The following is a 23,117-nucleotide window of genomic DNA, read 5'->3' as shown; positions in this document are numbered from 1 at the left end:
GAAATAAGACACAGAATGTGAAGACCAAACAGAGGGGGGGGATTCCCATTAGGAAGACAAATGAAGGGACGGCTGAGGATGACAGCGATGTCTGACAGCCGGCGAGTCAATGATGGACAGAGCGATGGAAGCGGAGGAGGAAGAGCTAATCCCTGACGCTGCCTCGCAAGAATAACACCATCCTGAAGAGACTTTACAACCTTCCCCGTCTTCTCCATCTCATGATCATTCATCCTCAGGTGCCACATAGATCAGAACACTGTGGTCGCAAAAAAAAATGGGGCTGGATGTTTGAAAAAAAAACTGGAGAAAATGGCCAAAAAAGCATTTGCTAGCTCGTGAAACTAGCTAAAAATTGATGTTCATACTGGATAAAACCTAAAAACACTTTAACACTTTATTTCAATCATGCAATCTTGTCGAGAAGAATTTTTAGCCGCGATGCTTAAAGGTAAAACTAATTAGCCTTCGCTTAGCTTTGACTCACTCAGAAAACAGGTACAAACCTCAATAAAAACATTTAAATCCCAAATGTTATATATCTTTTCATTAGGATAACGCAAAGCTCTCATCAATATTAGTGTTGACTGATGTTAATGCTAATCCTAATGCTAATCTGACTCTGGGGAAATATTTATATTTATTCCAGGAGACAAACAAGTGTGAAATACTGATTGATGATGCTGAGTTTTAATCTGATTACAGGGCAGTTTTAGCAGACCTTTGTTTCAGAGTGCTGTTAATATTAATTTTGCTGATAATTAGTTTATTAGGTGTTTGTATGCAACTTAAATCTATCAAACCTGCGATATTAGTTCCCTCATCACCGCATTTACTAATCAGTCATAGAAGATTATTAAATTTGATAAAATTTGGACTTATTTTTTAGCAGTAATCCGATTAGCTGTGTTTAACAGGTTTATGAAAGTAGATTGATGTTGATAACAAAAAGGTGCGTCATTAACCGTGATGCTACGGCTGCCGCCGGTTAATATAGTTAACTTTGTTTTATTTTCAAGCTTTAGGAAACATGACTTAAAACCAGTGTGAAAGTCCCATTATTTGGGGGCAGGGCTAATTTTAGTCCATATTTACTAATGATTCATCAAACGGCCATCATAGATATCTCATATTGGGTTAAAAAAACATTCTTTTTCTCCAAACAAGCTCGTCTTATTTGGTGTGCAGGAGAGCTGTTGGCGCCTGAGGACGTAAGGATGGACAGAATCACCCTGGGAGATGGAGAAAGACTGAAGGAAGAGGAGGAGAGGAATGCTGGGAAACCAACAGAGGCCTGAGTGAAAGGGCAAAAATATCAAACTCACAAATGAACCGCAGCAGAATTATGTGGCTAACACACGTTGCCACATTGATGTGTGTCAGTGTGAGTGAATCCGTGCGGTCTGAGTTGACGTCCCTGAGCTCCGCAGTTCTCCTTTATTTACAGTCAATCATCCCAAATATCACCAATGGTCGATGATGAAGACAGAAACAGGCCAATGCTAACAAGACGGACCAATGGCTTGGGTCCAGCTGGGGCGGCGCTTGACCCGTTGGACAGTAACCATCCCTCGTTTAAAATAAAGTGTGTGTGAAGAGGAAATAGAGGGAAACAAAGGAGAAATGAAGGTGAGACCAGGGAGGGAGATACAGAAGCAGGACCCTTGTGAAAACAGAGTGGAAAAAACAACAAAGACCCCATTACTGCTGACAAATTAGCCAAGCATAGTGGCTACAACTGAACACACACACACATACACACACACACACACACACACACACACACACACACACACACACACACACACACACACAGAGCGCTCTTTATCTATTCTTCGTGCATCAGCAGCGCTCTTGCTCGTCTGTATTCCCCTTGACTGGGAGCGGCGAGGGCAGCAGAGAGAGGGGCCGGTGTTTACCATTATCTTCACTAAAGTCAGTAAAGGCTAAAATCACGGTGACCATGGCGCCCAGAGCCGTGCGAGTGAGTCAGCCCCGGCTGGGCTCCATCAGTGTGAGGTCTGCAGCGCGGGGGATCTGATTTGTGGCGAGGTGAAAAAGAGAAGCCATGTTAGCCGCAGGCGAGCTCAGGGCACTCCGAAGCGGTGGCGGCAGCCTCGGCCTGACTCCTGAATGTCACGTCTCTCGGCTGCTTAGCAACACACGCTCTTTCTGTGGAATTAGGAATGTTGCTCTTTTGGCGTGTTAACATAATCTGGCCGGACTGCAGACCAACACGGAGGCTAACGCCCACATCAACCTGAGACGCCGGAATTTCCGCCACGTTACTGGACGCTTTTAAACATTAACATAATTGTTACAGTGAACTTTTCTGTTTTTTCCCCCAGGTTTGGACTTTTATAGCTACGCTCTCGATGCTGGATCAGCTTTTCGTGTCTGAACGCACTTAAACCGTCGCCGCCGCTGCGAGTGTTTGTTCCAGGAAGTGCCTGACGGCCTACGGGTGCGTTAACGAATGCGCGGTCTCGAACCTATTTCGCGGGACACCAGAAGACTCTCCCACGACTCGGAGGATCGCTTCGATGTCCATGCGGACACTCGAGTTGCGGAAACAGATGATTTCCAGAGGACAAGCTGTGCTCGACAAAGCCATCAGATCCTCCTCAATAGAAAGGAGAGAGCGCTGAGGGCTCTGGGATGGCGAGGACGGTCTGTCCAAAGGGAGCAGAGGCAAAGAATGGAGGATGGGAAGAACACCAAGAGGACAATCTCCAGTGAGAAACCCATCTGAAGGAGGTGTGGAGTGCAATGAGATTAAAGGAGCAGGAGAACAAGAGCATTAATCACAGAGGATGTTTCCATCTTTTCCTCCACCTCAACAGCAGTGACAACAACATCGAGTGGACTCTAGTGTGCTTAGCAGCGCCGCGGTCGGTCACAAATTCCCCACTTTCGTGTGTGTGCGAGCTCCCGCTTCAGCCGCATTAACATTTTTGATCCGTGTCCATAGATCCCAGGTGATATTCGGACGATTTTAACCAGATGTTTATGGTTTCTACTGGCTGCATCCATCACAGCGTCCGGGCCTGACCAGTGGGTGTATTGTTGACGGCTGCACAGACGAAGAGGTGGACACTAAATCCAGGCCGGGCGGTTATAGCTGGCGAGTCCAGGATGGGCGCCCCGTTGCGCTGAGTGAGTGGGCGGAGTTACTGCAGGAGTCCGTGGTTGCGCAATTAAAGAGTTATGGCTTTTCTGCAGGAGTCGGGCGATTGTTGCTGAAGCTGCGGTGACTGTGGAACGGTCCGGGGCGTGCATGAGCCTGCCGTGGAGTGACACACAACCAACCAGAAGAACCTGCTGACCCACTTGTTAGATGTGAGCACAGGGACAATAGATGATGGAATGGGCTGCTGTTGTTGCCTGGAGCATCATGAGTGTGAAGTTCCATCACAATGTGGCCATTGTCTGCCGGTCAGAGGGTCAAATTCAGGTGGAGCGTATGAACCTGAAATATTACCTTTTACAATCAAGGTCCTGTTCATGTCAGTTTAATGTGGAGGAAACCTGGAGAGACTTAAAAACAATCACACAAACAAGGCCGGGGCCAGAATCAAACCCAGAGGCAGGTGACCGTTTCTCCCCTGGTGGTTGTGTCCTTGTATTCCTACATACCGAGTACCAAAATATTCATTCTATTAGCAAAATGAGAACATTTTTGAGAAGTGAGGTTAAGCATGGATTTAAGCTTGAGGGTAGAATTGGGTTTAGGTCAGGGGTCGGGGTCAAGGTCAGGGTTAGGGTAGGGAGCTGGCTAATGTGGATGCCCCCTGTGATGAACAGTCAGTAAATGTTAAATATTGACATTATTCACAGATAATAAACTACTGAGATGCACCGACGCGACCAGCAGCAGCAGCGTCAATCTTAATGGAGCTCTCTTGGTTTTAAGGCCATTGTTCATCTTCATTACTCCCATCATGCTCTGCTGGGGCCTCTCCCTCTCCGGCAGCGCGTCGTAGCCACCTCCCTGCCTCAGTTGACGGTGTTTTTGCAAGATGAGGAGTTAATCTCTCCTCCAAACAAATGAAAATGGATTTAGAAGCAACGCCATGAATCCCAGCTCGCATTTCTCCGCTCCTTCTGCACGAGGAGAAGAAGGCAAATCCATTTCCTGCTAATAGCAGACGCACACATGGTCGGGTCAGCGATGGGCTGTTGCATTCTTGGCCGAGTTATTAGGCATTAGCGTGGCTCACATTCACAGAGGAACGCATTGATGTGAGCCTGGAAACACGCGGCCTGAGAGCTGAATGCCCATTTGCTAATGGGGCATCATGGTGACAGATACTGCCATTTAATTGGCTGGTAAAGCAGGAATTCGGGATTCCGCGCAGAGACGCACATCAGAGAGGGAGCGCGTAGGTTCCATACGTTATCTGCCCGCTTCAAAGTTAAGCTCTGGCTCTAATGCTCACTGTTTTAAATGATTCATTCTGATGTTCCTTTTTAACTTCTCTGCAATGTTACACTGAACATCGGTGAGTCACTTGAAATTCACTGTTTCTCCTTCTTCCTTCCTTCACTTCTCCCCTGCGTCTTTATTTATGTTAAATAACGCTTTTCTCTTCTCCCTCTATGCAGACGACTGCCTCTGCAACTTGTTCTCTTCCCTTATCCTTTTCTGTCTTTTGTGTTCTCTCCTTGCATTGGGATTATTAGCGGGTGGATACTATGGAAAGGTCGAAAGGTCATGAGGAAACCTGTGAACTCACGCTCATCATGGCAGATGGCCTCCGGGCTAGGAGATGGAGTCATCTGGAGCTGTCCGCCTGGTAAATAAGCTTTTGTTGTGGACAGGTGCCTTAGAAACGACCTGTTAATGAACCGACTTCATTAGGAATCATCGTTCAACCTGGTCCAACTGCCAACAAAAGCTCATTGAGATGCCAAACACTGCTCCTCTGACTCAAATTTATGTCCCCAACATCAGCGTCAGAGAAGCAGGTTAAACGAGGGTTATGCAGAATCATAAATCTGGATGATACTGGGACAAATACAATGTTGCCGCTGTAGATTTTTATCACTTGCCTATAAAAGTGAAGGGGAAAAGTGACTTATAAAAGAGCAACAAGGCTGTAGGGAGAGATTACTCAGGAGGGTGTGTTCTTCAGGGGCCTCGGCCTGGATCTTATTCTCACGTTCTCGTCATTAGTCACACGTTCTCGGCAACTGTGCTCATCATCGGGGGATTTAAAATGACACATCTGCGGTTTTAATCTGCCAGTCAGACCTTGAGGCTGTCATCTCTCACGTCACCACCAACTTTCAACATTGGGTTGTCCGGCCATCACGACCTCCTCCCAAAGGGTCTCAACAACAGAGATAAGGATCCAATTTTGTCAGCATTTCTTCATGTACGCCACTTTCTTCCCTTTCGTTGACGTTTGGGAACTCTTTTGCCCCGTTTCCTGAAGTTTTGAAGTGCCGCTTGTGAAGCTCTTTCGCCTTCTCCGCTGTTCCGCTGCTGAGCGGCCAAAGTGCAAACAGGCATTAACAAACCATTAAATGAACGAGTTAAATGTCAAAGGCTCCTCGCCCAAATTTTCTGGCTTTTCCTCGGAGTGCTGACATTCTCTGACACATTTCACTAAAATCAATTGGTGATTGAACAACATCTCTCTTGGAGCGCGTTGATTTCTTCATCTTTCATGTCTTCCTCCTCATTCTTTTTTATCTCAGACCTGATTTCTCCATCTCTCCTTTCTGCTCATTGGAATTTCAAGTGTGACACAGATCGGTTGGCCTTTTGGGATGTTTAACCTAAAATTTACACATTGACACCAACCCACAAAGGACCAGGAACGCAGCGTCGACGTCATCGAACACCCAACGGGCAAACTAACCCAACCACAGAGCGATGAACTCTATGTTAGCTTTAACTGACTATGAGTTCAGATGAATACATTCTGAATGCACCATTAAATAATTTGGTCTGGATCTGTGTTGGAATCAGGGTTGAAAGTGAAATTATTCAGCATTTCAGGTTTTTTGCAGTGCTGGGCCAGCGAAGTCCTCATTCCCCACCTCTCTCTCTCTCATGCGGTGTGCGTGCACGTCCACGTGCACAAGCCATTGTAGTGCAAACACTCATCAGTAACCTTTGTTCTGTTCAATTTTTTTAGAAAAAAAGCTGTGAATAATAGATTTAGGTGGAATGAAACAGTGCAGGATGAAATATATATAAACTAATCAGAGTTGCAGAGGTGGGGGGGGGGGGGGGCAGGAGGGGGATTGTAGCATGCATTGTTGAATGAGGGCTGGAGGGAGAAAAGGGCTTCTGACGGTTGTCAAAGAGAATGGACGAGTAGATGTCGGAGAACGCCACTACAGGTGGCAGAACGTGACGGATAAAAGGCACCTGACACGCTCGAATCAAACCTGATTGATTATCAAAGGTGGTGCCACCTTGAGTATCCAGAGGAAGCATAAGTCTCAACCCCCCCCCCAACCTGATTATTATTGCGTTCAGGTTTGCCGTCAGCAGTTTCCCTGAAATGTGAAGTGAAGGATGACAGGATGGAAGGATGCAGTTTGTTTTCCCGATTCAACAACACGAAGAGCGTCTGTGGATGACGAACTAAAAGCTGTTAGGATGCATCAGGAGATAATTTATCACAATTTGACGTTAAGAAGTTCCTGGTTTAGAGATAATCACAGAGAAACGAGCCTGGCGCTGACTGGAACAGCTGGAAACCAAGTGGAAATGTTTTCACTGATTAAACTGATCTGAGGATAAACCAAACTCTGCTTTTGTTTCAGTCTTTTGATTACTTCAGGCTCGTGGGAGATTTGGGACTCCTGTCATCATGCAAGCACAGCTAATTACTCTGGGAATGTCTCTGACAACATGGACAGGCCTGTTGGAGATCGGTGTGCGGGAGGGGGGGGTCAATCTCAATCCCAGTATGTTGAAGGAAAAACGTTGCTTTCAATCAACGTTTGGCAACAACGCGCTGATAAACTAAAGTCAACTAAAACCAAAGACGCCGACAGCTCTCCATCCGTCAAACGTCAGCTTTGATTTGACATTTCAGAATGTTTCTGTCTCCAGTACCTCCACGCTGAGCTCCGCCAAACAAACCCACATAAAATCCATCCCAGCGTTAACCCCCCGTCCACTTCAGCAGGAAGTGATCGACAACAAGCGAGTTCTTCCTCATCAAGCAGACTAATTAAACTGTAAAAATGAGCAGCGTAGGGAGAATCCCGCGGCTTCCGTCCAAAAACGGGGACGACAAATCTTCGCCTGACAATCAAACAGCCCCGGAAGTGTCGCCCGGAGTGTCACTTCCTGTCACCGGAGCCCAAAAAGACCCAGAAAGGAAATGTCTCCAGGTCAGTGGGTGATGAATTGAAGTCAGTGTGTTGGGTCGAGACGCTCTCCTCCACTTACACCTTTGTGCTAACACTGATGACACGTCTCATAAATCACGGCGTTTGGTTATTGAGCAGCGGGAGGGGGCAGCGTGGAGGAGCCGGTCACCGGCTGAGCGAAGACTGAATTACAGATGATGATGTAACGGCTTTCAACTTTCACTACCGCTAATGAGAAGTGGCTAAAAGGATGATGTTGATAAAGCAAAGCAACATTTGCAGTGCAATAACATTTATTTTTTACATACATTAATGTGACTGGATATATCTGCCCCCTAGTGGTTGGCTGTAGTTATTGTCGTTTAGTGTCACCTTTTGATTGAAGAACATTGAAATAAAAACAGATTTTCTTCCTAAACAATGGCTTTATTGCGTGTAGATCAAATCTAGTTTAACGGTGCTGCATTCAGGTGCGTATTTCTGAACAGTTTATTTGAGGTTCTTCTTTTCTATGTGCTCCAGTCTGAACCCACAAAGACTCATCCCCTTCCTAAATTAGATTTAAATGAATTTAATTATATTTCAGACTGACCATCATGACCTGACCAGTCCGCGGTTCCAACTCCTGAAACCAATCCCTCCACTTTCCCCCCATCATTTTCTCATGTCGGGAAAACACACAAACACACCACACTTGATTTCACAGCTCATCACTTCTGGGACCCACACGGACCCACAGTTAATTGGCAGACCAGAGAGAGAAGGAGGAGAAGAGAGAGAAGGAGCGGTGGCAGGAGACAGAAGCTAAATGAAGGAAAAGCAGAGTCAAAAAAGATGGGTGAGAAACGAGGGGGGGGGGGGGCAGGAAGCGATGAGAGGCGGGGAGCGGGCCTGGAGAAGGTAGGTGGTAAATGACCTGCAGGAGAGGAAGAGTCAGGTCAGATGGAGAGAGAGAGGTGGAGGAGAGGATGTAGAATCCGGGTCAGAGGAGGTGTGTGTGTGGGGGGGGATCGTCCGATGGATGAGGAGGAAGAAGAGGGGGCGGAGCAGCCTCCATCAGTATTCAAGCCTTGTGCTCCATTTGCAGCCAAGACAAATAAGAGGCAATACGTTCTCGGAAGGGGGTCTAACACACACACACACACACACACACACACACACACACACACGCGCGCGCGCGCGCACGCACACACATGCACACGCATACACACACAGATTTAAAACACTCATATTGATTAAAGATTTACAATCTTTTAGCAACTAAAGCTGTCAAACTGTCAAATATTGAAAAGTTTTGACCCCCAGTGTGGGTCAGAACTCAGGCGGGCCGGGGCCACAGACCCTCAAGGGCCCCTGGGATGAAGCCAGCTCGTTTAAAGCTCCAGCTTAAACTCAAATCTTATGTGTACGAGGGCTCAGTGAAGGGGCCGCGAAGGTCATGGCCTCTTATAACCAACTAAATCAGCTGTAATAAACACAGTTATGAAACATTAAAATAGCCGATCAAGCGATCAATACTGGCACCGTACCGTACCGGCGGGCCGCAAATGGCAATGCTGCACACTGAATTTCTGACAGTTTTGCGAGCTGAAGGCTCAAGATTTGAGGATTTCTTTGTGTTTGCTGGAGGAGTTTGAATTTCTGAGCCGCTGCTAAATATAAACCCGAACTCGTCCGTTTTCAGCGGCTTTGCTGATTGACGCGTGTTAGAGAGAAATGATCTCCATGACACCGTAATATCGCCACAGACGGGTCACATGACTGCGCCGCAGCCCTCAATCAGCTTTGAGTTATCCCCTCAGTGTAATCGTGCCCCTCCTCCCTCTGAGAGCGTACGAGCACACACACATATGCAATTCCACCCACCCACTCTCTCTCTCTCTCTCTCTCCCCCAGCCCCCCCCCACAGTGGGCCCTCCTGCTCTGGTTACTGTTCGTTCGTGCAAAAACAAAAACCCACCGTTGGAAGGATGTTTGTCTCGGCAGAAAACCAGGGGACACAGATTCCTCGTGTATCTGGAGCACAGGGACGCACAAAGGATCAAATGTTTATCGCGACGCCGTCGACACACCACCGATATGCACGTTTTGGGCCGCGCGCCTCACTTTTCCACCGATCTGTTCTGTTCGTCGTGCAGCTTTGTGTCCCTGAAAGCGTCGGGAAACTTCCTCGGCTGGGATTCTCATGTAAAGGCGGACGGTAATCTCATAACCTGCGTAATCCACAAAGAGGACTCGCGAGCAGACTAATAGAATCAGTGTTGCCATGGCGATTCATTGGGCCCCAAATGTGTTTGAGCCTGTAAAAGGTCATCATTAGGGTTTTGATTTGGTGTCCATGTCTCCAGCCCGGCCTGTAATTATGTGAGACTCCATCCAGACATTAATTAAAGCAGCTGCAGTGTTCAGAACAACAGCTGAACGGCTGTATTCTCTCTATCCTTCTTTTTTTCCCCTCCCTCCCTCCCTCCCTGAAACAAAAGCATACACGAGCGCATTTGGAAGGAGTAATAACGGCGGAGGCAGGCAATTGTCTCCACTGTATCTTATTTGTAACAGAGAAGATGAGCCATCGGAATTAAATGAGGGGAGGAAAATGGAGAGGAATGATGCAGCGGGCAGGGGGAAAAAAGAGAAAAAGTGTTGTTAAGTTTAATTTAAAGTGCTCTGGAGAGGATAAGCAAGTAGGCCAGTCAGGAGGGGAGGAGAACTGGGAGGAGAGGAGAGAACGGGGGAGGCAGGATGGGGAATTGATAAATAGATCATTGTATGCGAAGAGCTGCGTCTTTTTTCCTTCACCCCTCCAACACACTGACATCCCCCCACACACACATCGGATAAACAGAATCTCTAACTCATCAGTTTACTGTAAATGAGTCTAAACAAGGGCAGAACACAGAGGAATTACACACACACACACACACACATGCGCGCACACACACACACACACACTTGTATGACACAATTTCTCCATTTCAATGCCTTGTTTGTCTTATTGAGCGTCCTCTGCAAATGAGCTTCAGCGTGTGTTTACTGGAGGTTTTGACGGGACCAAACTGCAACACACACACACACAGACACACACATACACACAGTTTCCCAGCAGACGCTCCTCTGGGATGGAGGAAGCTGTGGCTGCAGAGCTTCTTCACCGATTTAACAGACAAATATAACAGGGTGGAGGCGAGCCATCTGTGGGCAGAGTGAGTGGGGGGGGGTGTAGAAGATACCTTCGTGGAGATGTTTTCTCCCTCCCTCTGTTTGTCTCTGTTTGCAGCGCTGCCATGAAATCGTTACCACGCAGCGGTATGTCGAGGGCGTCTTCGCCCTGTTGTGAGCGCTGAGCCGTTCGCGGCCGCTCCGATCTGACACGCACAAAAGTTTGTTGTGTTGTTCTGTGAGATCTGTGAAACTAGTCCCACAGGATGAGGAACACTTCTTAGTTTTAAGGATCCCGAACTGAGGCCCGGCGTCACAAAACGCTTCATTAAATGTTCAACATTATCTTATAAATGAAACACGTGCATAGAAAACTACATGATTTCATTTCAAATGTTTACTGAAAACATAAAAATGTGCAGTGGATTCTTTTTTGGGCATCATTCATTTTCTCCATTAAAAGATAAAGAAAGAAGTAGCCACTCAAAATAGCTAAAGGTCACCAATAGCACTTAGCCGCTGAGCACATCGGTATGATTAGCTGCTAAATAAACAGACATTTCCCTCAGGAGGGGGTAGAGAACAAACATGGATAAATCAAAGAGCCAATGTTGAATTAAATTCATCACTTTGACTACTAATGTTGCCCTGTTGCAACAGGTCTGTTTTTTTAACTCGACATTAGCATGTGTTATATTCATTTACCGATTCTCTTCGCCAAATTTTAGCCAATAATAAAAACACTGTTCTTTTTCGCCCCAGTTGTGCTTCTGTATAAAAATAAAGCTTGAAGTTATATCAATGCTTTATGAAGAGGTTTGTTACAACAAAAGCTGTTGGACGTCTTTAGCCTTCGCGTTCCACAGTGTTTACCGTCTCCCCTGATCCCCCCCGTTGATCACGTTCCGCTGGGATCTGTCGACTCGCATTATCTTACTCATCCTTCAGGGTTTGTTTGCTCACGTGAAGCTGCGCCGAATAATTTGACAGGCACAAAAAAAAAAGCTAAATGAGAGTCCTAATCAATATCAGAGCACTTTACGCAGTGTTATTAGCATAATATGGAGCTGGCGCCTAACAGAAAGGTTGTTGCACTTGCATCCGGTCATTAATTGCAAAATGACTTTTTAATTGTTCACTGATGCTAATTGGGGACGGATCTGTATGGGGGGAAAAAATGAAGGTGATATTTTTCAGTACAGAAAAGATTCTGGTAGCGCCGCGCTTTACTTCAGAAGTTGGGGAACCCACATCAACGATGAGTGGATTCCAGTTAGCTGCTCCAGTTTCAGGGAAGTTAAAAAAAAACCGCGACCTTTGGGCGGAACTGAGCTCTGCACAGTCAAGATATCTGCTGCAGCTCTGCGGCTTGCCAGGTATCTCTGCTTCCATCTCCAGACACACTGCTCTTCCATCAGCCTGTCAGTCACGCACCCCCCCACTCCCTCAGCCGTTTCATGCTTTATGACTGGAAGCCGAGTCGACGTCTCAGACGCCGCGGTTAGGTTAACGCCATCACCTTCTCCGATCTGTCAGACTCCATCTCCGATGGTGACGGGTGATAACAACCGCTGAAACAATGCAAAGATCGCAGCTTGAGCGTCGCCGCTTCGCAACAGAGCAATTTGAGGAGTGTCGAGTCTCATTCCATTCGGGTTTGGTCGGTGCTGGGTTGGCAGCTCAGGCCACTGCTAAGTGTCTGTATTTGATTAACTCCAGACTCTCAGTGCTGTGTTCTGTTTTTAATCTGCCGCTTTAATGAAAAGTGGCTTGTAAAACATTTGACAACTGTACTGACAGCAGCAACTGTCTTTGTGCACGTTATCCAATCCATTAGCATTAATGCCCATGATGCTATCCTATCAAAAATGCAGCCAGGTCTGGGGATTGATGATGACATCATTGTTTAAGGCCTTGAAGGCATCCTCGGTGGATTGTTTGCTGTTAGGTCAGGATGGGTTGTTCGGAATAAACAAACATAAAAGGGCCAGGGAGCAACAGAAAGCAACGTCTTCAACACGTGAGGCATGTGCAAATCCCAGTAAATACAACGGGAGTCTAATCTGGAATTATCAGCAATTAAAGAACCTGTCCAGAAACTGCACCAGCCATTCCCTGTTGCACTAGTGTGGGACGTTATCCCTGATAACGGTGTCCTGTCTATGGCTTTTTTGCATGTCCAGACCCTCTCATGTGGACTGGATGTGGACCGTGGACCAGGGAAGCGTTTAAAAACCTTATCTGATGAGAGGCAAGAGCCAGATTGTTGAACGCTAGCAACAGCAGCGTTACAGTGCGTCAACAAAAAGGCATATTTAGTCTTCAAATATGCTTTTTTGGGAGAAAACCTCACAGTTGATATTAGGGATGATGGAGAAGGACAGATTAAATGAGGATGAAATAGGGCAGCGGGCTGCTGGAGCCTTTTTGAGGGCAGTCGAGAAGTGCTCTTTAAAATGAGTCTGGAGCTTTTTAAACAGCCTATATATGAGTGACGCTCAGTTTTAACAGTGTAGCGATGGAGGACTGGCTGATCCTCCCATCTCCAGATGGTTTCAAGCTTTGGGTGAGAGCTGTGTTTCAGGGACGGGGTGAGAGTTATGGGCTGGGGAGCATATCCCATCAGAGAGTCCTCACAAAGACAGAAACCCAAACATATGCGTGTGTTATGACAGAGCTTATACAGCTGAGTATCTAAACGAGTCCATACTTCATATTTTTGGCTGCCGTCGTTAACACTCAGGGACGAGGTGTTAATAGTAAGAAGACTGTCGCTGCTGGTGATTCATTTGTGGATGCAGAACTGGGCTGTGTTCATTAAAATGCTAAGAATAGGGACGGGAAAGAAGCGCTCGGTCCACCTCTTAACGCAGCAAACGCAGCTCCGACTGATGTTTTTATTTTATTATTATATTTTTTTTATCGAGTCCAAATTTATTGAATTTACTTAAACAGCTTTTCAAGGACAGTTTTAGGCCTCGGAGCGCATGAAAATGCAGGCTGTCTGAACATTTTCACTTTGATTCTCTGCGTTGTGCTGATGTGTCTCATTCACTCCTGCAGAATCGACGGAATATTTAAGGACCTTGTCGTCGTTCTGAAGGCATCGGGAGTGTTTTGACATTGGAAAATCAGCAGAAGTCTAATTTATGCGGGCCAAAAACAGCAATCCTTCCTGGAGAAGGTCTGTTTGCATCTCGAGCTTGTAAAAAATCGAAAAGAAGATTCACTTTGGGTTGACTGTGTCTTTTTGTTCTAGCGGATTCATTCATGCACAACGATACATATCGCTGCACCTTTATTGGCACCTTTTAACCCTTTTAATAATTCAGTGATTCTGCTCATAAATATTCATGCTCAACTTGTAGGAGATAGAGTGTGTGTGTCCATGTTTGTGTTACAGTTACAGAGCTGAGTCAGGTTTGGAGGCTCATCTTACTTAGTACGACATGACCGTTGGCCAAATGGTCAGACAGATAAGGGGGGGTGGGGGGTGTTAAAGCTCAGTACTACTTCTTTGAGTTGCATGTTTTCTTTGTTTAATAGTTTGGTGCAGTGATGCCAAATGTGTATGTTAGAGTTTAAAGATGTATAATGCATGTTGTTTACAGTCTACATGGCTCAGTCAACTCCAAAACAATTTCATCTGTTTTGTTTAAGTCCATTCAGCTTCACTCATACAGCATCTGGTCCAATCTGGGACAGAAGGGGTTTCTCAGAACCAGGACCTGACCACCACCCACACCCAAAACAAGCAACAGGCTGGAAAATTTCCCTTTCAACAGGAAGAAACCTTGAGCGGCACCTGGAGGAGGAGAATGTGACATGGAGAAAGGAGAGAGGAAGCCACATCCATACAGATTTATAGCCAGTTATTCACATGCAAGCGCCTCCATCAAAGCCGCGTTTCTTCCTTTGAACAGAGGACAGCAGCATCTCTGCACAGCACATTAGAAATATATAGGGTGGAAAATGTGCAGCCTCCTGTGTATGTGTGTTGCTAATGCACTTCCTTCCCGCTGCGCACTGGGGATCATCATCAGATGATAATTCCCCATCATTTCCGACCTCCGGCGGTGGACGTGCGCGTTGTAGTTGCTCGGCCTGCAGCACCTGAGCGCCTCATACAGGTGAGCCCTCGTGCCCTCGTGCACGTCAGTGACAAAATACATCTGGGCCTCCACATATAGAAACCAGCAGGTGCGACACAGCTGTACAGACACACGTGCATGTACGCGTGCGCACACTGAATCCATAGAGTGCTGCCACATAAATACGCAGCCAGCTGACAGGACGTGGATGTCGGTCAGTTGGTAGAATCCTTCAGCTTCCTCGGCGACTGTTGCCACAACCACAGTGTGTGTGTGTGTGCGCGTGTGTGTAATGACACAAGTTATTTGCAGTCACCTGTATACGCTGAGCATCTGTATTCCTCTCGCTCACTCCTACATGCATTTTCACCCGGCTTTGTGACTGACAGCCCCTGTTTTGTCATCCATAAAGTCTTCGACACTGAAAAATGTGCTCTTCCTCCTACCCTTCAACCCTGCTCCTCTCCCTCTCCCTCTCGGTCTCCTCTCCCCTCCACCGAGGCTGTGATTGTGTGAACGCCGGTCTGCTGCAGCTCCCATTGAAATGTTATTTAGCCAACCAATTAGATGGAGGGAACAGCAGGTGAGCCCTGAGCTCTGCCCAATCAATGGCCTTAATCCCCCTTAATCAACCAATTAAGATTCCATTATCGGAGAAATTCAAACACGCACGCGTGCGCACACATAAGCATGAACAGCCTCTGCAGAAAATCTGCATCGGCTTTGATCTTTACCGAGATTGCTTTGTAGTAAATCTTTCGGATGAGGACAATAACAATTGGGGTTTATCTGTTGGTAGCTCTGCTCTGTTTGGTCCAGGTGTCATGAAGGGAGCTCGTCGGTGAAATTTATCCCTGTGGCGGGAGATCTTTGAACATATCCTTATAATGAAGGCTCGGGCTCTTTATTCTCGGTAAGGTCATCAAATTTCCCAGGGTGCATTGCAAATTGCAGATCTGCTGTAGATCATTTCAGATGTTCTCCTCTGAGGAGCAGAATAATTACTGTGTGCACGCCGCCTCTTCAATATTTCTGTCTACAGTAATAAAACAGTATCTTGAAGATGTTGAAGCTTGAGAGTGCTGATGTATGGTAACCTGTAAATTGGGTTCAGAGTGATCAAAAATTCTGGGTTCTGAACAAAAAAAAATCAACAACAAGGACAACAAGGGGGATCGAAGGAAATGAGAACAAATGAGGCTGGATGTGCTCGTGGAAAGAGGAATAAAGGAGGAGGTGAAGAAACAGGAGGAGCTGCTAAAGAACCAGAGTCTGAGCTCCAGTAACAAGAGAAAGCTGAGGAGGGAAAGAAAAGATGAACTGAGAAAAGAAAGAGACGGGAAAAACCAACAAGAGGGACTGAAGAAGGAGGAGCGTTTGGAACACTAAACATCTGACCTCCTCCGCTGGGAAGTTTCCATAGTAACCACATCCAAAAATGTCATTCTGAACTTCAACCTTTGGTAACATTTGCACTCATCTGCCGTCAATCTGCTGGATTACCTCCAGCGGCGGATCACGAGGGCGCGTCAGCGACAATCGACACAAACACAAATGTTTTCATTTTTAGAATACAAAAACATCAACGCGCACGTGACGAGCGCGTGTAAATAATCCGGTCGTGAACATCTCTTCCTACACACACTAATCCTCATTCCCCCCTCTAATCCTACTGTGCACTGTAAAAAAAAAAGAAAAAGGAAATGAAATGAAATCGGCGTCAACGTCGACGTGATAAATGCTACTTCCTCTGGATGTCGACGGGGTCAAGTCCGTCCCTGAAATGCCTCGTTCCTTTGTGCTACTTCCAATATCTTGGCGTTGCTTCCTATAATGGAGGTCAGAGCCCAAGAAGAACCGGGATGGAGGATTTGAAAGGATGCACCAATAACCTATAGTAAAGAATTACATCTATGCGTCTATTTGCCGAGGATCATCGGACCCCTCAGGTCTGATAGGCGTGTTTGTTTGCTTTACTAATTCACCGTACGATACCGTAGCTCCTCTCTGCCCTCGGGCATGCAATTTAAAGAAACAAAGCCGATCCAGAAATACGAATCCATATTTAACCTCTTCTGTGCGCGGGTGAGCGAGGCAGAAAGAAAAGGAAAGGGAGGCTCCTTCAGATGCTCGGCGGCGATGTCCCGCTCTGCCTCACCGCCGGCATCGCTGGCTTTATGTTTCTGAAGCGGCCGTGTTTATTCTGATTTATTTCAGCACAAAAGTACCCAAACACGGCGAGTAATTGTTTGCTCTGAGCAATAAGACGTAGGAAGGAGCGGTGAAAGCAGGAGATGGAGGAAGAGAGCGAGGCGGGGGGGATCAAATGAGACCCAGGAAGACTGAAAAGCTGCCCGGACGTGCAGAGAACGCAGAATTAGTGCATGATGGAGGCATCTTTGCATTTGAAGTGGGTCAAGAGAAAAATATTGATCCCTCGAACGCCGTTTCCTTCGGTGAATGAGATGAGGAACATTCTCACAGAACCCCTCCGCCGCTCCGGTTTCCTGCCAAAGACGTGCAACAGTGGAAGAAGGTGGAGGAGGTCTTCAAACCCTTGGACGTGTTCCATTCCCGTTCCTGCCAACACACTTTAGAGACCTCCAGGTCATCACGAGGCCTCTTCACCTTGAATGGATCTCCACAGGACACGTTTTCCGCTCAAAGCGGTAAAAACATCTACAGTGGATACCCAGGGCCACCGTTGCTTCTTTTACCAAGCGCTGAAGAACATTTCTCACAGTGTTCTGCTTTTAAAAGGCTTACATAAGTCTGCTTTCACTCCTTTCATCAGCCTGTAGTCGGTTTAAAAGACGAAGGTGAAAGTAACCAATCACATGTAAGGACAATATTCATGTTCTGCTGTTAGGGGTGGTGCAAGTGGATGATAGGAAGGTGCCAACTGGACAGAAATGGAATCTAAAAATGTCAGAACTCCTCAGATGCTGAGTTTTAGGTCTTGTTCTGGATGATCTGTCTGAGCCTCACAGAGATGGTCTGTGGGGTTCTGGTCCGTTTGACACATGTGCGCATGTGCGCATGCACGTCCCTGCATTGGTTTTCTCCAACTACTCCAGGTTCCTCCCACAGAACGGAAACAAGCCCATCAGTTTGATGGGGAACTGCAAATGTGTGCATGTGTGCATGTGTGTGTGTGTGTGTGTGTGTGTGAGAGAGAGAGAGAGAGAGAGAGAGAGAGACAGAGACAGAGTGTTTAATAGGGAAGAGTTCTTTAAATCTGCCTTAACTGGGCTTCATTCAAGCATAAATTAGTTTGCCTGCCAACTCAGCACTTTCATGTGTGCATGTGTGTGTGTGTGTGTGTCTGTGTGCGCATACGTGAGTGTGCATGTGTGCACATTTGCGTGCGTGGGTGTGGCTGAGCATGTTTGTGTCTGTGTGTACTGAGTACCAAAATCCAAATTCTACTAGCAAAGTTAGGACATTTTGCCAGTTCCCACAACTTTAAAGGACTGTTTGAGGGTTAAGACCTGGTTTTAAGGTTGTGGTTAGAATTTGCTTTAGTTGGGGGTTTTTTTTGGAGTTAGGGGCTTGGATGTGTTATGTAAGGGGATCCTTACTCTGATATTTGTGATATTTCACTATGTCTCTCCTCTCATCCTCCTCTCGTAACCACCTGGTGTATTTAATGATACATTTTCACCCTCTCTATTATTTACATCTTCTTGCTTTAACAACTTAAATTAATTAGCTTTCTTCTAGTACAGCTTTAATTATTTATACATATTTCATTCTTTCTTTCCATCATTCAGATGAGTCTTCCACACTGTCCCAGGGACCACAAAGAGAGCTTCTAAATCACCAAATCCTTCCTCCCATTTCTTCTCTGTGGCATCAGGTGAGGTTGCAGCAGGGTATGATGGGTATATTTCAATGTTCATTGAAGGGACATTTCCAGCCCTTCGTAGGGAGATTCTTAAGAAAAGGACTGAATGTTTCAACATTTCCCCCTCAGCTGTTTGTTGGGACAGAAAAGAACTCAGTGTTTGGAGGAGGTGCCGCTGTAAAGTAAAAGCAACATCAAAGATGCGGCTTTGCCTGGGGCCTGACGACGCGTTCGCATCAGTTCAAAGTGTTTCGACAAATCTGCACGAGTCCCTGGACGACCGCGCAGAAGAGGAAACCCCCGAGAGAGCCTGGATGGCTTAATGTTCCAACAGCACTGATAGTTACAGACTCCAGCTACTGTAGCTGCTGACCTTTGTGTCTCCGCCCCCTCGGGGGTGGAGCCTCAGATCTAAGGTACGTATTTGCTCGTACTTGTGTTCTCGTGTACTTGGGAAAGAGCATAATTGCATAACTGAAGTATTGTTCCAATTTTTAAGTACGCAAACTGCACTTCCCAGACATGCACTTGCTCCGCCCCCTTTTTTTAAAGTATGAATCACACGTAACTTGTGGGGATTTGGGACAGTTAAGTATCCCACAATCCATTTCTCTGCCAGAAAGTACATGCTTCAGACATTTAGGTCTGTGGATGTGGTTGTTTTGGTTTGATTTTACTGGTCTGATTTTCATCCAAAAACCTTTCAGGCATCCCAGAATACTGGGAGCATCACTGGATTGCCCCCCCACCCCCACTGTCAACGGCATGCAGCACCGAGCCAGCCTGCTCCGCTTTCTCCTCTGCTCTCCCAAACAATCACTGCCACCATTTCACCTTCCTCGCATCCTCTTCATCACCAGAGAGACTATGAGGTTAGAGGAAGCAGGAGCTCACTTCAATCAAATCACCCCCCCCCCCCCCCATTCTCTCAGCTGGCTCCCTGCAGGGGGTCAAATCATAAGAACCGTGTGATGGATGCTGGTTGGGGGCTGTTACTTCCGAAAGAAGAGGGGATAAAAAGCAGGACGGGGGAGGACAGGTGAGTCGGAGAGGAAGAGATAAGTTCAGAGGAGATGAAGTGCAGAGTGGACTGAAGTGTGTCTCAGTCACACTCCAGTCTAAGGGGGGGGGGGCTTCTGAGGCTTACAGAGGGATGATGGTGGCGATCAGAGCGTATCAGGGCGCCGCACCTTCGCTTCCTGCAGAGCTGCTGAGGGCTCCTTCCCGAGGGGGGTGAGAGAGGTCAAACTGAGAGATCTGATTATTCTTGACGGACTGTAAATGCGACAGATGAAGGAAGACCAGAGACAACAGGCGCCGGCGCTGTTTCCATGCGATTTTTCACCTTCGCTTACTTCCTCTGGCTTTGCGTCGTCTTATCGACTGACAGAGTCGATAAAGAAAACATCTGCCCTCCGCCTCTGTCGTTCCCGAGAAAATGGAAAAAATGAATACGTTACTGAGCTTAAAAAAAAATCATCACTCTCGCCCCCTGGTGGCGGGCTGCAGGGAGAGAATAAAGCCCAGTTTCCATTTCTCTTTGGCCTGATTGAAGTCTTCATCCTTCCATCATCCTTTCGGCTTCATATTTAGACGCCACCATTTTAATTGTCCTCCTGCTCTAACTTACAGTTATTTGATCTTTTTTTAGGTTGTTTTGACTCCTTTCGTTCAGTTGCAACACCTTTGGTGTGGAAGCATTTCCTTTAACACATGCACTATTTATACACACGGTTTGTGAAAAATCTTGATTCTCTCACATGCAGATGGACCATGTGACAGTTCTGGTTTCCATGGATACTCCAGCATTCATTCTAGGTAATTTGGGCTGTAGCTGGGCTGAGAGGGGCATAATATTTGGATTTGCTTGCATTCAAATACATAAATTTAAAAAATTAATGCAGACTGAGGCACTGGCAGCATGAAAAAACCCTAATCAATTAAAGCTATCAGTGTTGTTATCAAAAATGTTGCACACGTATAAATTTCACTGAAACGCAGCGAAGACGTGATATTTTGAGTACCTGGTGATAATTGTGATTATACGCTACTTGGCGTGGAAAATGTGCATGAAACCATCACAGTGTGAAATTCCTCTAAAAGCCTCTTTTACAGATACACAGATCAGAGGAACGTCACTGTCGGGGGAACGCAGCAACCTCTTCACTCTCATTTTAGGCTTCAGGGGACAGAAGTCAGCTTCGGCTTTAAACTGTGTCACTCTGGAGTCGTATCACAGCTCCGGCCGGCATAATCGCTGCACATCTAATGGCGCCCGGCTTTTAAAATTCACCCAGCGGCCTGGCTCCCCCCCATTACCAAATATGTTCAAAAACTCACGACACAATCCAGTCTGAGCAGAAACATCCAGAATGGAGTTGCTGATGTCAAAACACGCTGCGGGGAGCGGAGCGGCACGACCGTCCGAAAATGATGGTGAGATAACGCTGCGCTTCAGGGGAAGTGCGGCTCACAATGGACTGTTTGAGATGCAAATCAAAGGGGGCGGGGCTTGTAGACACCATTATTGCATCCAAATGATGCTCAGCTTTGATAACAATGACGCTAAATTTAGTGACAACATGCTCGCGGTCACAGTGCTAGCATGTGCCGAGCATTATGTCACGTTCACTTCTGCTCCCAATTAATGGCTGAAATACCAGCGCAGCTCAATTTACTTAATGATAGTCCTAATTAGACTAAAATAGACAATATAATAATTTATTGTTGGCATTCAAATCTCTGTTTACACTCACAGTTAGTGGCTAAGTGCTAAAGAACTCACGGAAGACCCCAGGAAAGAAAACCTGGAGGCACAATTTTTGGCACGCGCTAAACGCTGGCTAGCAGCTTTTTGCCTAACATCACTTCCTTGGCGGCTGACTAACACCGATCAATGCAAAGATGTTAGGTGTTGCGACATTACTATCACTTTGCTTGATTTGAGCTTCGATAGCTACATTTTTCTATGCTGAGTGCACAAAAAGAATCTTTAACACAACAATTTACTAATGTACACTTTTTGTAGGATGATGTAGGATTCAATGGTTGCTTTTAAAGCTCCCCTCTCAACCTGAGTCTAATCGATGGAACATTTGCTTCGAGCCACTGATACATTACAGCCCAAAGTGTAGCGTCAGGGTTACTATCTGAAAAACCGGCGTAATGCCGCGCTCACGGATGGTGAGTGGTGCTGAGAGAGGGTTCAGAAAGCTCCTCAAATTCCAGATAAAGGACGGGAATTCAATCAGACTTCAGGCACACCAATAAAGCTGGAAACAAGAGCAGATTAGTGCAGGAGTGATATTCTGGGATAAATTAAAGTAGGCTCAAGCAATTGCGCGAATGTAGAAGAACTGGACTAATTTTGTATTTAACGCCGAGGCAGGAGGAATGTCTGGCACAGTTTTAGGATCACAAAAAAGAAACATTTATACATCGATACTGGGCATTTAATGTGACTCAGAGAGGCGTTGATCTGATGTCTTTAAGCTGATCCAAAATCCGTTCGGACATTTTGACTAAAAGAGGAAATGGGCTCAGCTTTTCCTGCAGTAGCGCCCCCGCAGACCACAAAGTCATACAGCCAGGAGGCATGTTTCTTCATCTGTGAACCTTCCTGTTCTCAGGTTTTCACGACCATGAAATCTCACTCCCGGGATGCAAACCTCCGTATAATCCGCAGCTGAATTCCACCAACTCGCTCCAACTCCTCCAAGAAATTACCAACCCCCCCCCCCACCCATCCCCAAAGAACACAGGGCTGCAGGCAGAAAGAACCGCAACTCTTGATTGCACATTAATTATCGGAATGTACGGAACATGGTAAATGACTGAAAGTAACGCCGCGGCCTCTACGGGAGGAACACACTCGATTGCTCCTGCGTCCTCCGGTCTGACACGCAAAATCGCTGCGGTTCATCCAAAGTTAATATCAAATTACTCGGCGTGCAAGCTGATCCTGCAAGTGTGTGTGTTTTTTTTCCTGTAAAAACTAATCCCGCATGAGGCAGGATGAGAACCAAGACGCCGTGTAAAACAGAATTTTAATGGCAATGAGGGTGCCGTCAGAGCAACGCCGCACGGCACACAAAAACACGAGGGGTTGAGGATTATAAACAGAACCAATTTGATTGTTAATGACTTAATTACACAACAGCGCTCATCCTTTTATTAGTCACAATAAAACACGCCTTCGTCATCTTTATTTCCAATGCTGAATTCCAACACCACAAGACAACAGCCTGATAATTCAATTACGCTCCTGGCTGTCAGCCATCGACAAAATATTAATTGAGCAAGACGAGAAAGCTAGAAAAGCTAAATTGCTTCAGCTGATGTAAACATCTGATGCAAATCGCACAGAAATCCTGCAACGGCCACCATTGGCGGGATGTTTCCGTGACAGGCCGCACCAGTAGCTCTTGCCCGCGCGAGCGCGAGCTACTGTAAGAAGGCCTGATTTAATTACACCGGAGCAGAACTGATTTTCCCGGCGAGCGGGATGAGCCGAACCCCTCCAGCTCTGTCCTGGAGAAGCAAAACACTTTCACATTCGCTCACGTTCCGTTTCCAAACCCACATTCCCTCCAGCTGCGTCGCTTGTGTCCGGCGTTGGGGAGGGAGGGTGAAGGGCCACGTCTGGCACCGCGCGAGGAGCGGCGCCCATTATCAACCAGCCT

The 23,117-nt window shown here is 46.6% G+C and overlaps 2 long non-coding RNA genes across 2 annotated transcripts in view; one reads left to right on the top strand and one right to left on the bottom strand.

Moving 5' to 3' along the window:
- The window catches only part of LOC115253229 (uncharacterized), a 55,056-nt gene that overhangs the window by 16,350 nt on the left and 15,589 nt on the right, over positions 1-23,117 (bottom strand). The gene's annotated exons all lie outside the window — the stretch shown is intronic.
- Positions 14,502-18,675, top strand: LOC115253234 (uncharacterized). Its single transcript, XR_003891516.1, has 3 exons — positions 14,502-14,627; positions 18,362-18,447; positions 18,565-18,675. It is a non-coding gene; the product is annotated as an uncharacterized lncRNA (long non-coding RNA).

The sequence above is a fragment of the Takifugu rubripes genome, chromosome 17 (genome assembly GCF_901000725.2).
Source record: "Takifugu rubripes chromosome 17, fTakRub1.2, whole genome shotgun sequence".
Lineage (NCBI taxonomy): Eukaryota > Metazoa > Chordata > Actinopteri > Tetraodontiformes > Tetraodontidae > Takifugu > Takifugu rubripes.
Note: the sequence above shows the minus strand (reverse complement) of the source record. Positions and strands in the feature narration are given on the sequence as shown.